At 43.0% G+C, this 11,602-nt stretch overlaps 1 long non-coding RNA gene across 2 annotated transcripts in view; it reads right to left on the bottom strand.

Moving 5' to 3' along the window:
• Window positions 1-1,180: 1,180 nt before the first annotated feature.
• The window catches only part of LOC118570256, a 35,047-nt gene continuing 24,625 nt past the window's right edge, over window positions 1,181-11,602 (bottom strand). Inside the window, exons 3-4 of one of the 2 annotated variants that reach the window (XR_004943170.1) lie at window positions 9,045-11,460; window positions 1,181-1,208 (exon numbers count right to left, since the gene is read on the bottom strand). This is a non-coding gene — a long non-coding RNA (uncharacterized LOC118570256). The remainder of the gene's footprint in view (window positions 1,209-9,044; window positions 11,461-11,602) is intronic. The other variant, XR_004943171.1, reaches the window with a different exon arrangement.

Genomic DNA, 11,602 nt, shown 5'->3' with positions numbered 1-11,602 from the left:
CAGTATGATCTGAACCTCACATTGGCATTGGCCAAAGGCTTCTCTGTGACCAGAGAAGTGTATTTGGGTAAAGCCAGGACCTGAGTGATTTAGTATCTTGCATTTTGTCTGTCAAGGTTCCTTGAGTTCAGGGACTAACTGATTTCACTCTCCAATCTGTTGTTATCCATTGTTTGTTTACTCAAACCCAGAGAGAACTTATGTTTCCCTGGTTTGAAATCCCTCTCTAGTAGGTTCCAGGGTGGTAGATTCTTGAGTCTGAAATATACACAGATGTGGAGGTTTTATAAAATCCCCCCAGCTGAAGACTAAGGATGCTTACATTTAATTTTTATACGTCCCACATTCTACTAAGGTAAAATAGCCACCTCTGTGTTCTCCTTTGTGACTGGAAAGACACCTTCTTCCACTATAGTTTCAAATAAACCTTTAAAACGAGATGCTCGTTCTCAATGGCTCCTAGAACGTTTGTGAACATGGTTACAGCAAACAGTTGGTGTGAGGAGAGCTTGGTTGGCCAGCCAGCAGGGCCTGAGAGGATGCTTTGGCAGGCCTTTTACACATTACCTGACCTTTGAGCCCAGTAAGAGAAGCATGGCTGACTTGGGAACTAATTCAAGCTGTGGTGTTAGGCATTAAGCCTTCCAGCTCCTACCTTAACACAAGAGCAGAGCCTGATCCCATCACACTGTGCTCACCTTTTGCTTCTTTTGTTCACAGTCCTGACAAGTGCAGGTGCCTGTTTTTCTACCCTTAGGAGGTCAGCAGTTGCCACTCAGGAAGACACCGGGGAACAAGGGTTAGAAATTGTAGTCTTGATAGAAGTGGCAACTCTCCTTCTGACAACATGGTTTTGTTATGAAAATATTTTGAACAGATGAAGAGACACAGTCAATGACCAAGGCAGCTCATAAAGGAAGTACTTAAGTGGGGCTGGCTTACAGTTTCAGAGGTTCAGTCCATTATCATCATGGCAGGGAGCATGGTGGCAGGTAGACAAACATGGTGGGAGAGAGGCCGCTGAGAATTCTACTTTCAGTTTTTTTTTGGTTTTTCGAGACAGGGTTTCTCTGTGTAGCTTTGCGCCTTTTCTGGAGCTCACGTGGTAGCCCAGGTTGGCCGCGAACTCGCGGAGATCCGCCTGGCTCTGCCTCCTGAGTGCTGGGATTAAAGGCGTGCGCCACCACCGCCCGGCATTGGAGGCCATTCTTAATCAAACCACCAAAACAGACAAAACAAAAACCAGAACAAATCAAACCATTAAATAGGCAACTTTTAAAATGTTGTCAAGTGATATTTTATAAAAGCATCCTTATATCTAATTTTTACCCAAGTGAAATCAAAATAGTCACAGCCTCAGTGGCTCAGATTTATATACTGGAGGAATAAATATCCCTGTGCTGGACAGTTCTATGTCAACTTGACAGAAGCTAAAGTCATGTGAGAGGGGAACCTCAATTAAGAAAGTGCCTCCATGAGACTGTGCTGTAGGCAAGCTTGTAAGGCACTTTCTTAATTAGTGATTGATGGGGGTGGGGTGGGGTGGACAGCCCACTGTGGGTGGTGCCATCCCCGGGCTGATGGCCCTGGGTTCAATAAGAGAGCAGGCTGGGCAAACAACAAGGAACAAGCCAGTAAGCAGCACCCCTCCGTGGCCTCTGCATCAGCTCCTGCCTCCAGGTTCCTGCTCTGAGTTCCTGTCCTGGCTTCCTTCAGTGATGGACTACAATGTGGAAGTACAACTCAAATAAACCCTTTCCTCCCCAACTTGCTTTTTGGTTATGGTGTTTGAACTCAGCAATTGAAACCCCAACTAAAACAATCCCTCAGAAGTTCTTGATAAGAAGCTGGGTGTGATTATATGTCCCTGTAATTCCAGCACTTGGAAGGCTGAAGGTAGGGATATCTCTGCAGGTTCAGGGCCAGCCAGGCTACAATGGTGAGTTCAAGGCCAACTTGGGCTACAGAGCAAAACCCTGTTTAAAGCATAGCAACCAACCAACCAAGGTTCCTGATAACATCACAGCTCTCCTAATACCTGACTAGTTTTAAAAATAATGACCATCTGGGAAAGATTATATCATGTTTCCTCTTTTTTAAGAAAGCAGTTGTGCATCTTGTTTACAAGGCTTCCCTAAGTGAAGCCATTCACTCATTTCCTCTGTGACTGACATTCCTGCACCCAAGCCAAGGGTCTATCAGCCTCGTACAAAGGAGAAATCCAGGATCTACGCCAGGGAGAAGTATCTGGGGTGTCTCCTGTCTCTATGGGTGGCTACCTAGTCCACTTCTGACCAAGAATGGCATCTGAGTACTTCAGGGGATGCTAGGAGGTGAGCTTAAGCTGTGTGTCCCAAAGTGTGTGGGCAGGGCATCTCCATATTCAAGATCCAAAGTGAGTCTTTGGGCACCAGCATATCATTCATTGTTCTCTGAACAGACACTGTGAACCAGAGTTGGGAGCCCCAGTCCCCCTGACACCATCTTTTCTAGTGAAACTGCTATTCAGAAGGGAATTGCAGGTACTACAGCAACCTAAGAAACCAACACCAATCTCCAGCTCTGTATTCATTGCCCGTGCAAGGCAGTGCACGCATAAAGAGAAGTAACACACTCTTGTTCTGCAGTTACTTTAAATGCAGCTGGGGAGATAGGATGTCTGGGTGGGAAAGCTCATTAGGCTTAGAAGTGAGACATTTGGTCTCTTGCCTCTGACCTTCATGTGACCTTTGACTGATGATCAGTTTCTGGGTCAACTCTTCAAAGAAGCAGGTGAATGTATATTTTTTTCCCTAGTAAGGAGAAGATCCCTTCCTTCCCCCACACACTTTTTAGATTATTGTATTCAAGGCTCCTATAAATCACCATGAAAATGAGATAAGAGACTAAGAGACAGAATGTAAGAAATGGGGAAAGCATGTAACAGCACTGCAGATTGTATATATTTGACCAATAAATGACACCACAGACCACGGCCATGCATCACACCTCTCTAAAGAGCAGTCCAGCACCATGACTGGAAAAGGCAAGATGGCCCTGCCTGCCACAGGTAGGAGGGTGAGGAAGCAGGCTTCACAGCAGGGCCACTGAACTGGGACAAAGCTGGGGTCTCCTGCACTCTGCTTAGTCGGGTCTGGGACATGTTTCAGTTGAGCCTCTCAGCTAAACAGACAACTAAGCAAGAAAGCAGAGAATGGTACCTTGCCAGAATGGGTCAAGAAATTCTCTGAGTGAATACTGGGATTATCCACGTTCCCCAGACAGTGTGGGGCCTGCAACACCGCTAAGTCAAACCTGTGGCCCGCTTTCACATGCTTCTCGTATGTGGCACAGTATTAATCAGGCACACCTAGGTTTGAATTTCAATTCTCTTACATGTAATATGACCTTAAGCATGCTACTGTACTCTGTTGCAGCTACCGCAGGAAGAAACAGAACTGATACCCGAGGAGGTTGTCAGGATAAGAAGTAAGAAAGGGAGCAGCTACAGTTGTGCCTGTGGAGAGTAAATACTCGAAAAGCCTGCCTTCCTTCCTTGCTCTCTCATCTAGCTTTGTATCCCAGGGTCAAGGAACATTTATGGGGACTTTGGATTTCTTTAATTGTGTGTGTGTGTGTGTGTGTGTGTGTGTGTGTGTGTTACAGGCATGCACATGAGGCTGTCAGAGGACAACGTTGTGGAATTGGCTGTCTCCTTCCGCCATGGGTTCTGGGGATCAAACTCAGGTCATGAGGCTTGGGGGCAGATGCTTTCATCTGCTAAGCCATCTCAGCAGACCAATTCTGAACACACACACACACACACACACACACACACACACACACACACACACCGTGACCCCCCCACCCCCGCCAAAATCTGAAAGCAAATTCTAACAACAAAAATCTTACAGTTTGAAAATGAAACCTTATGAAGTGTCGATAATGTGAGTTTTTAAGCCTAAAACTTCCAGGGGGTCTTTCTGGGGCTGCGGCTCAGCCTAGTTTGTTTTCTTAACCAGGTCAGGGAGAAGGCAGACAGGATTCAGAGAACAGCCACAGCACCTGGAGACAGCCTTCTTTCCCAGAGCTAAATCTTGCTGGGAAGCAAGGTCCTGGGTAGCACTAGCTGGAATGAATAAAGGGATAAGATCAACACTTGGGAATGATGCTTGACTTCAAAGGAGAAGCTGACTGTGGGGCCGCAAAGACCGGATAATAGATATGTAAGTGTGCTAGAAATAATTTCAAAGGCTGTATTGTATTCACATTCTACCTATTACTAAAATCAGAAAACCTGGATTCGGGTTGGGAACCCTGCTATGTTCTCAGACTCTGCTTTCCTAAGAAATGAAGTCTCATTGTCGTCTCCAACCCCATCTACTGGGTAGGCCAAACACAGGGAAAAGCCTGGAGGGCTGGCAGAGCCATCATTAAATGGAAAGAAAGTTACCATACTGGTTAGTGTATTTCAAACCTCTTATTTTCTTAAGAAAAAAGTTCTCCTGGAAATCTCACCCCCAAAAGAGACTTAAACAGTTTTCATCTAAATGTTTTTTAAGTATACACAAATATATAGTTAAATATACATGCTTTCTAGTTATCATTGATTAAAAATTGAACACAAAGGGAAAGAATCCTAGGGATCTGTCGCCCAGTACTGCAGATATTCTTAATAATACTGAATTGGTCAGAATGCTATATTTTATATTTTCTGTGTATGTGTGGGCTCCTGTGAGTGTGTGTATACATGTGTGCCTGTGGATGTCAGAGGTAGATGTTTCACATCTTCTTAGGACACTCTCCTCTTTATTTACTAAGGAAGAGTCTCTTTGCTGAACCTGATGCTCATCCATTTGCACTGGGCATTTCCTGTCTTCACCTTCTGGGCTCTGCAGTTACAGACAGGCTGCCATGCTTCTTGGCTTTGATGTGAGTGCTGGGATTCAGATTTGTGGCCTCATAGTTGTATGGCAAGTGTTTGGGAGCCATCTCCCAAGTCTGATGTTATATTTTATGTGCATGGCTGTTTTGTCTGCATGTATGTCTGTGTATATTGTGCATGCATGGTACCAGGAAAGATAAAAGAAGGCATCAGATTCCTTGGAACTGGAGTTACAGTCAGTTGTGAAGCTACTATATCAATGCTGGGAATTGAACCTGGATCTTCTGCAAGAGCAGCTAGTGCTCTTAACTGTTGTGAAATATTACTTTAACTATGTAAAGGTGTGTTACATTTGTTTATGCTGTATTTGTTTAATGATGTAAAGATGTGTTATTTTACCTGCCTAAGTCATTGATTGGTCTAGTAAAAAGCTGAATGGCCACTAGCTAGGCAGTAAAGGGATAGGCAGAGCTGGCGGGCAGAGAGAATAAATAGGAAGAGAGAACAAAGGGGAAAGAGAGGGAGATGCCCAGAGTAGGACACACAGAATGAAAGAAAGGTAAAAAGGCCCGAGGCAAAATGTAGATGAAAAGAAACAGGTTAGATTAAGTTGTAAGAGCTAGTGGGACAAGCGTAGGATAAGGCCGAGCATTCGTAACTAATAAGAAGTCCCAAGTCCAAGAAAGCCTGCTACACTTAACCACTGAGCCGTTTCTCCAGTTCCCACAACTTTACTATTTTAAAAAAACCCCACTTAAAAGCTGTAAGAAAAAAAATTATATTTGTAGGTTTAGTAAAAACAAAATTACCAGGTAAATTCAAATAAGGAAACATCAGTTCTAGGTGAAAGTTACTGCTGAAACTAAATGTCCAATGTCAGATTAGTCGTAATTTATACATGTAATTACAAAAGCATAATAGGATGGTGTTATGCATTTTATGTTTCAATGGTTGATTTGAGTAATTATGTGACTCAATCATTATTTTTGTCTGTTCTTTCGAGACATGGTTTCTCTGTGTAGCTCTTGGTGTCCTGGAACTCACTCCTCTCCCGAGTCCTGGAATTAAGATGTGCACCACCACTGCCTGGCTCCATAACCATGATTCCTAACAGGTTCCCGCCTATCAGCTTGCTTAGGTGACCAGTTAATTGATTTTGTTTGCTTGGGTTTTTTTTTTTTTTTGTAATTTTAACTTTTATTTTATGTTTAATTATGTGTATATGTGTGTAATGGTATGTGCACATAATTATAGGTGCCCACAGAGGCCAGAAGCATTGGATCCCCCTGGGGACTAGAGTTATACATGGTTGTGAACCACCTAATGTGGATGCTGGGAACCAAATTTATGTCCTCTGAAAGAGCTACATGCACTTTTAAGAAGTGAACCATCCATCCAGTCCCTAGTTCCTTGTTGGGACTGGCCCAGCGGATGTTATCATTTTGGTTGAGAGCCTGGCTTTAACAGCTGAGCCATCTCTCCAGCCCAGGTGACTTAAGAAGGGCACCACACTGATACTTTAAGAAAAGCTTTTAATACAAAGTTCTTGATAGGGCTGGCGAGATGGCCTGTCACTGAGAGTACCTGTTGCTCTTGCAGAGGACCCAGGCTTGGCTTCCAGTGCCTCATTATGGTTCACAGCCATCCATAACTAGTTCCAGGGAATCCAGTGTTCTCTTCTGACCTCTGAAGGCACCAGGAATGTACGTGGTACGCTGACATACAAAAGCAAAACACTCATAAATATAAAATCAGTCTAAAAGAAAGTTCATCATGGAGAATATTGCAGGTTTTAGTGTTACATAAACAAAACCAGACTAACACATATGCTCATACCCTGAATAATGTGACAGCTTTGCTTGGCTTCTTCTGAGTTTAGCCTAAGCTACTATGAGCCCCTAATGGCTTTATTTCTTCAGCATGTTTTTCTACTTGAACTACTGTGAAATTTCATTTGTGCTGGGCGCCATGATTCATATGGCCTTCCCTCTGCATGAATGCATTGTTTGTGTATTAAAATGGCCTTTGTTCTTTTCCCAGTAGTCTGTGACAATTAAAGTAGGAGCATGATAATTTTTATGTTGGAAGATCAAAATCAATTTATTAAATAAATTAAGATATTAAACCTACACACAAAGAAGTTAAAGGTGGTGGGCAGGGCTGGTATGATTTTTGTGTGTGTGCTGGTAATCCCAGTACCCAGAGGCTGAAGTAAGAGGATGGGGCAAAGTTAAGTTGTAACTTAAAGAGATTAAATTGTATCTCATCACTGAAAAGTTTTAGCTTTAAAACTGGTAAGATAACTCAATATGATTCTCATTAATCAACCCATAAGGTAGTTTTGGCTATTTTTATGCTAAAATATGCCAACAAAATGCTACCAACACATTAAAAGTTAAATATTGTCACAAAAGTGATCCTAGGGTGTCACCTCAATTTTAACATGAAGCGCTGACTCTAAAGTGTGTGGTGATACAATGAATATCTCAGGTGAATCATATATGTGTATATTTTATTACCCAAGTTATTTTTTAATTGTTGAAATGAAAGCAAACCATTATTACCAAAAGACCACCACCAACATATCTAATAGAAACTTTTCATTTGAGGGAAAACCAGTAGGACTTACAGAAATGATATGAATCTTAGCACCAGAAGTGTGGGGGAAGGAAGGGGCTCACATGGGAGGGCTTCTGCAGGGTATTTTCCTGTTTGAACTTGAGTTATTTGGTGAAATGTCTTGTTGGAAATCTTTCACAGATATTTGTAAATGATGGGGAAATCAAGTTGGCAACTTCTTTCAAGTTGTTCAGAGGCAAAGAAGGGTTTTGTACTTTTCTGAGAAATTGAAACTGTCTCAACATTTACATATTAAATAAGAAAGTCCAACAAAAGGGCTCAATTAAGAGTAAGTTACTTGTTCATATCAGGCGGTCATTAAAAATGTTGAGGAAAGGCAGGAGAACAGTGAGTTTGAGGCCAACCTGGGTTACATAGTGAGACCTTGTCCCACTATGTATAAAATAAACAAAGACTTGGGGAAATACTGGGACATAATGTTTAAAAAAAAGGATAAAATAATATGTGAAGTACCACTTTTGTAATGTGATGACTACTTAGAAGTATGAAAAGCAGTATGCATTTGCATACACCTGTTTTGTGTCAGGTATTAGATTGTGTAAGAAATCTGTGTTACCTCGTTTACACTTGGAGCCAATCTTACAAAGCAGGTGTTCCTACTCTCACTGATGAGGAATCTGAAGCAGAGAGAGGCTAATGACTGGTTACACAGCCTGTCTGGTCTCAGAGAGGAGACTGGTGAACATGCCCAGACGCTAACAGTAGCCTCACACAATGGGCCTGTGAAGACTCTTGGATTTGCCTTTTGAGTTTTCAGGGATTGCCCCAAACATTCACAATAGGATACTGGTTTATAATTGGGGGGAAAAGCTATTGTTTTAAAATAAATAATTTCTTGTAAAAGAATATGTAAAATATGCCCGTTGTTCAAAACCATCCTCAATAACAAACTACTGGAATGCTATTGTCTCTTAGCGGTGACATTATTGTTGACTTTCACTTAAACATCCTTGCTTCTTTGTGACCTGTAAGTCTGTCTGACTCATTCTTCATTCAGCCAACAGTGAGCATCTGCTATGATACACTTCAATAAGGGAAATACTGAAAAGACCTGGATCTCATCTTCATACAAAAATCTACATGGGCCAGACCCTTCACAAGAAGGGTCTATCTTGTGTCTTGTGACCTCTGACCCCTTTGACCTAATTTTGGACAGCTGCCTCCTGTTCACTCACTCCAGGCACCTGGACTTCCTCATCGTTCCTCACACATGCCAGGCTGACTTTTCTCTTCCAGTTTCCTTTGCAGGAAGTTGTCCTCTGGCCCCAACCTGAGGATGCTCCTCAGATGTCACTTCAGGAAGACTCCTTTGCACTTTCTATGCCAAATAGAAACAGCCTCCTCAGATACCATCTCCTGTACCTTGCTTTTCTTCACTTCAACATCCAGGGCAGTCTGCTGCCAAGAGTGTCTCACTTTCCTGAGCATGTGGGATGGCTATACTTTCCGGCCCTTTGTAACATTGGCTTGTTTTGGCCCAGAAACTAAGGGAAGTGCCCTGTGTCACATTATAAGCTTTGAGAATCAGTGTACAACTCACCATTTGATCTTCTGCCTAAGACTAGCCTTACTCCACGGTGGTGCTCTGGATAGCCTGGGTGCCAGAGGGGAGTGATCCAGAAGAGAGCCCCTCCTTCTGACCTTCAGTGAACGCTGTGATGAGGAATAAACATTGTTGTTTGCAGCCTCTGAGATGCTTACACACCTCTGAGGTGTTTATTGCCACAAAACAATGTAATCTATTCTGACAGACAGACTATTTGACATATTTATCTGTTTCCTGTCTCCCCTCTCTAAATTATTATCTATATAAATATAGGACTCTATTCCCTGCTGCATTGCCAGTGACTGGAATACTGGGACATGGGTTACATTTTAGTATGTGTTGGTTGACTGCATGAATCATGAATTGATCACGCCATGAGAAGCAGGAGATTTAACAAGGGCAGGTAAATCTAACTCTGGACTGAATGATTCAACAGAAATATCCAATTCAAGCTGATGTGAATATGAACGTACTGATTCCTGCCTCTAGATCCCAAACAGTGGTTAACAGCACAACTCACCTTCGAGAAGCACATAAAGTAGCCAAAGCTGTAAGACAATGGAGGCCTGGCATGGCGCAGAGGGGCTCAGTGACCATCATAAATAAAAAGGATTAGCAGTGTTTGTGTCAAGGCTGAATGCTGATGTGGTTTCCTTTCCCTGTGTGGACATTAGCATTTGAAATGAACTGAGCTGCAGAGAGAGAGAGGATTTTATCTGCTCTTATCATAAACTGGTGTGTGAGCCCCTCTAAGGACTTTTGCAAAAGCTGTGTGAGCTTTTGTGAGCTGCTTTCTTTTCACATGCTTCCTCCTCGTATGCCTGAATTTGAACGGGGACAATGCATTTCCTGTATCATGTGGCACAGCACAAGGAAACTCCTTGTGTCCCTACAGAGGAAGAGTACATCTGTAAGTAGTTTTTAAGACTGTACTGAAGGGGCTTGTTAGGGTGTCTTACTCTCCCAGTTCGATTTGGGTGATGAAGTGTACCACGTGACAGATGTGCATAATAAACTGCTTCAGCTGCTGCCAGTGGGAAGCGCGGCCTATAAAGTGAGAAATCTCATGGAATCACTGAGACCGTGACCAGTAAGTGAGAAGCTAGCCTCGTTTGGAGTGGTCATTTCTCACTGCCACAATGTGCCAGTGTTACTAGGCTTCTACATTTACTGATTTCCCCCCCAAAGCCACTGCCTTTCCAGTTTGTTCCTAATTCAAACTGGGACAGACAGTTATTTCTGCACACAGTAAGTAGTAAGATGGGCCAGTAATGATCCATTAAATGCACTTGCAAGGAGTCTTTGGATTTTTGTCCTGAAAAAAGGAAACACATTACATCCAAGAATGGGAGTGCTGGGATTTGGGTTTTGCCTTTTCCAAATTATTTCTTTCCCTCCTTCCTGAATTTCTTTTCTCTATCTGTTCCATTAATTTCTCTTTTTGTATACTCATTAGTAATTCCCTAATGAATATGACAAGGTATATAATTTCTTCACACTTTTCTGTGGGTGGTAGACAACAGTGATTTCAAACCCCTAGCCACCAGCTGACAAACTTATTTCTGGAGTGGCCCGTCTTGAAGTTAACTCTGGCTGCTTCTAGGGCACTGATGACTTCAGGTTGATGTGCATTTCTGCCAGGGAGCTTCCACGTGTGCTGGGCACTGCTCTAGGCGCCTCGGGGAAGGCTGAAGAAGCACAGCATGTAAACTTTGATGTGCAATTCAGAGAGTAGATGCTGCATCTCATGACATTACAGCCTCACAGGTAAGAGACCTTGAGGTGGGCGTCAGAGAGGACTGTCAGGAAAGGACTGGGGAGGAGGCAGGAACTGAGTTGGACCATAAGGCACAGGTATGTTTTAGTTGTCAAAAGAGCAAAATACTCTTAGTAGAGATCGGGAGAGCATGAAATTTTGACTGAATTCTGCTCTTGGTGGCAAGGAACTTCATAGCCTCAGTCTTTTCAACTAACCATACACGTCAGCTACATAACACAAGTCATCTAAGGCAGGGTTTCAAATATTCATCAGATGTTTATAATTGGCAATTAATCACAGTGTAAAGTACCAAGACACCACAGCTGTGAGCTCTATGCTGGCTATGAAGACAGGAGTTATATGTCTAGTATACCAATGAGTGTCACAGATCAGTGCTGAAGAACCGAAGGGAAATGGAAAAACCGAATCTGAGCGATGAGAACACAGTCTTCAGACAGCAGCAAACCACTTCTGAGGCCTCCTTTGGACACTTTAAATCTGTCAATTTCGCATTGATGAGTTTAGAGAATTCTTTACGGACAGGAAGCTGGCACTCTACAGAAAGCCCCTGGCTCCTCAGCAACCTCCTCCTGACTGGCTGAGAACTCCGGCTCTTTTCTGCAGCGGAATGGCAAGACCCGACAGCAACTGCTGAGTTCACAAAGAGGGGTGACTTGTTAGGGCCATGTGTTGACTTCTGATCTTTTCAGAAAAGTGTGACACTCTCTAATTTATGCCTAATTGGAACTGGCCACAAGACGCACTGAAATAACCACTTCCCTTCAAAAGACCA

This window comes from Onychomys torridus, chromosome 19 (genome assembly GCF_903995425.1).
Source record: "Onychomys torridus chromosome 19, mOncTor1.1, whole genome shotgun sequence".
Classification (NCBI taxonomy): Eukaryota; Metazoa; Chordata; class Mammalia; order Rodentia; family Cricetidae; genus Onychomys; species Onychomys torridus.
This window is presented reverse-complemented; position numbering and strand designations above follow the sequence as displayed.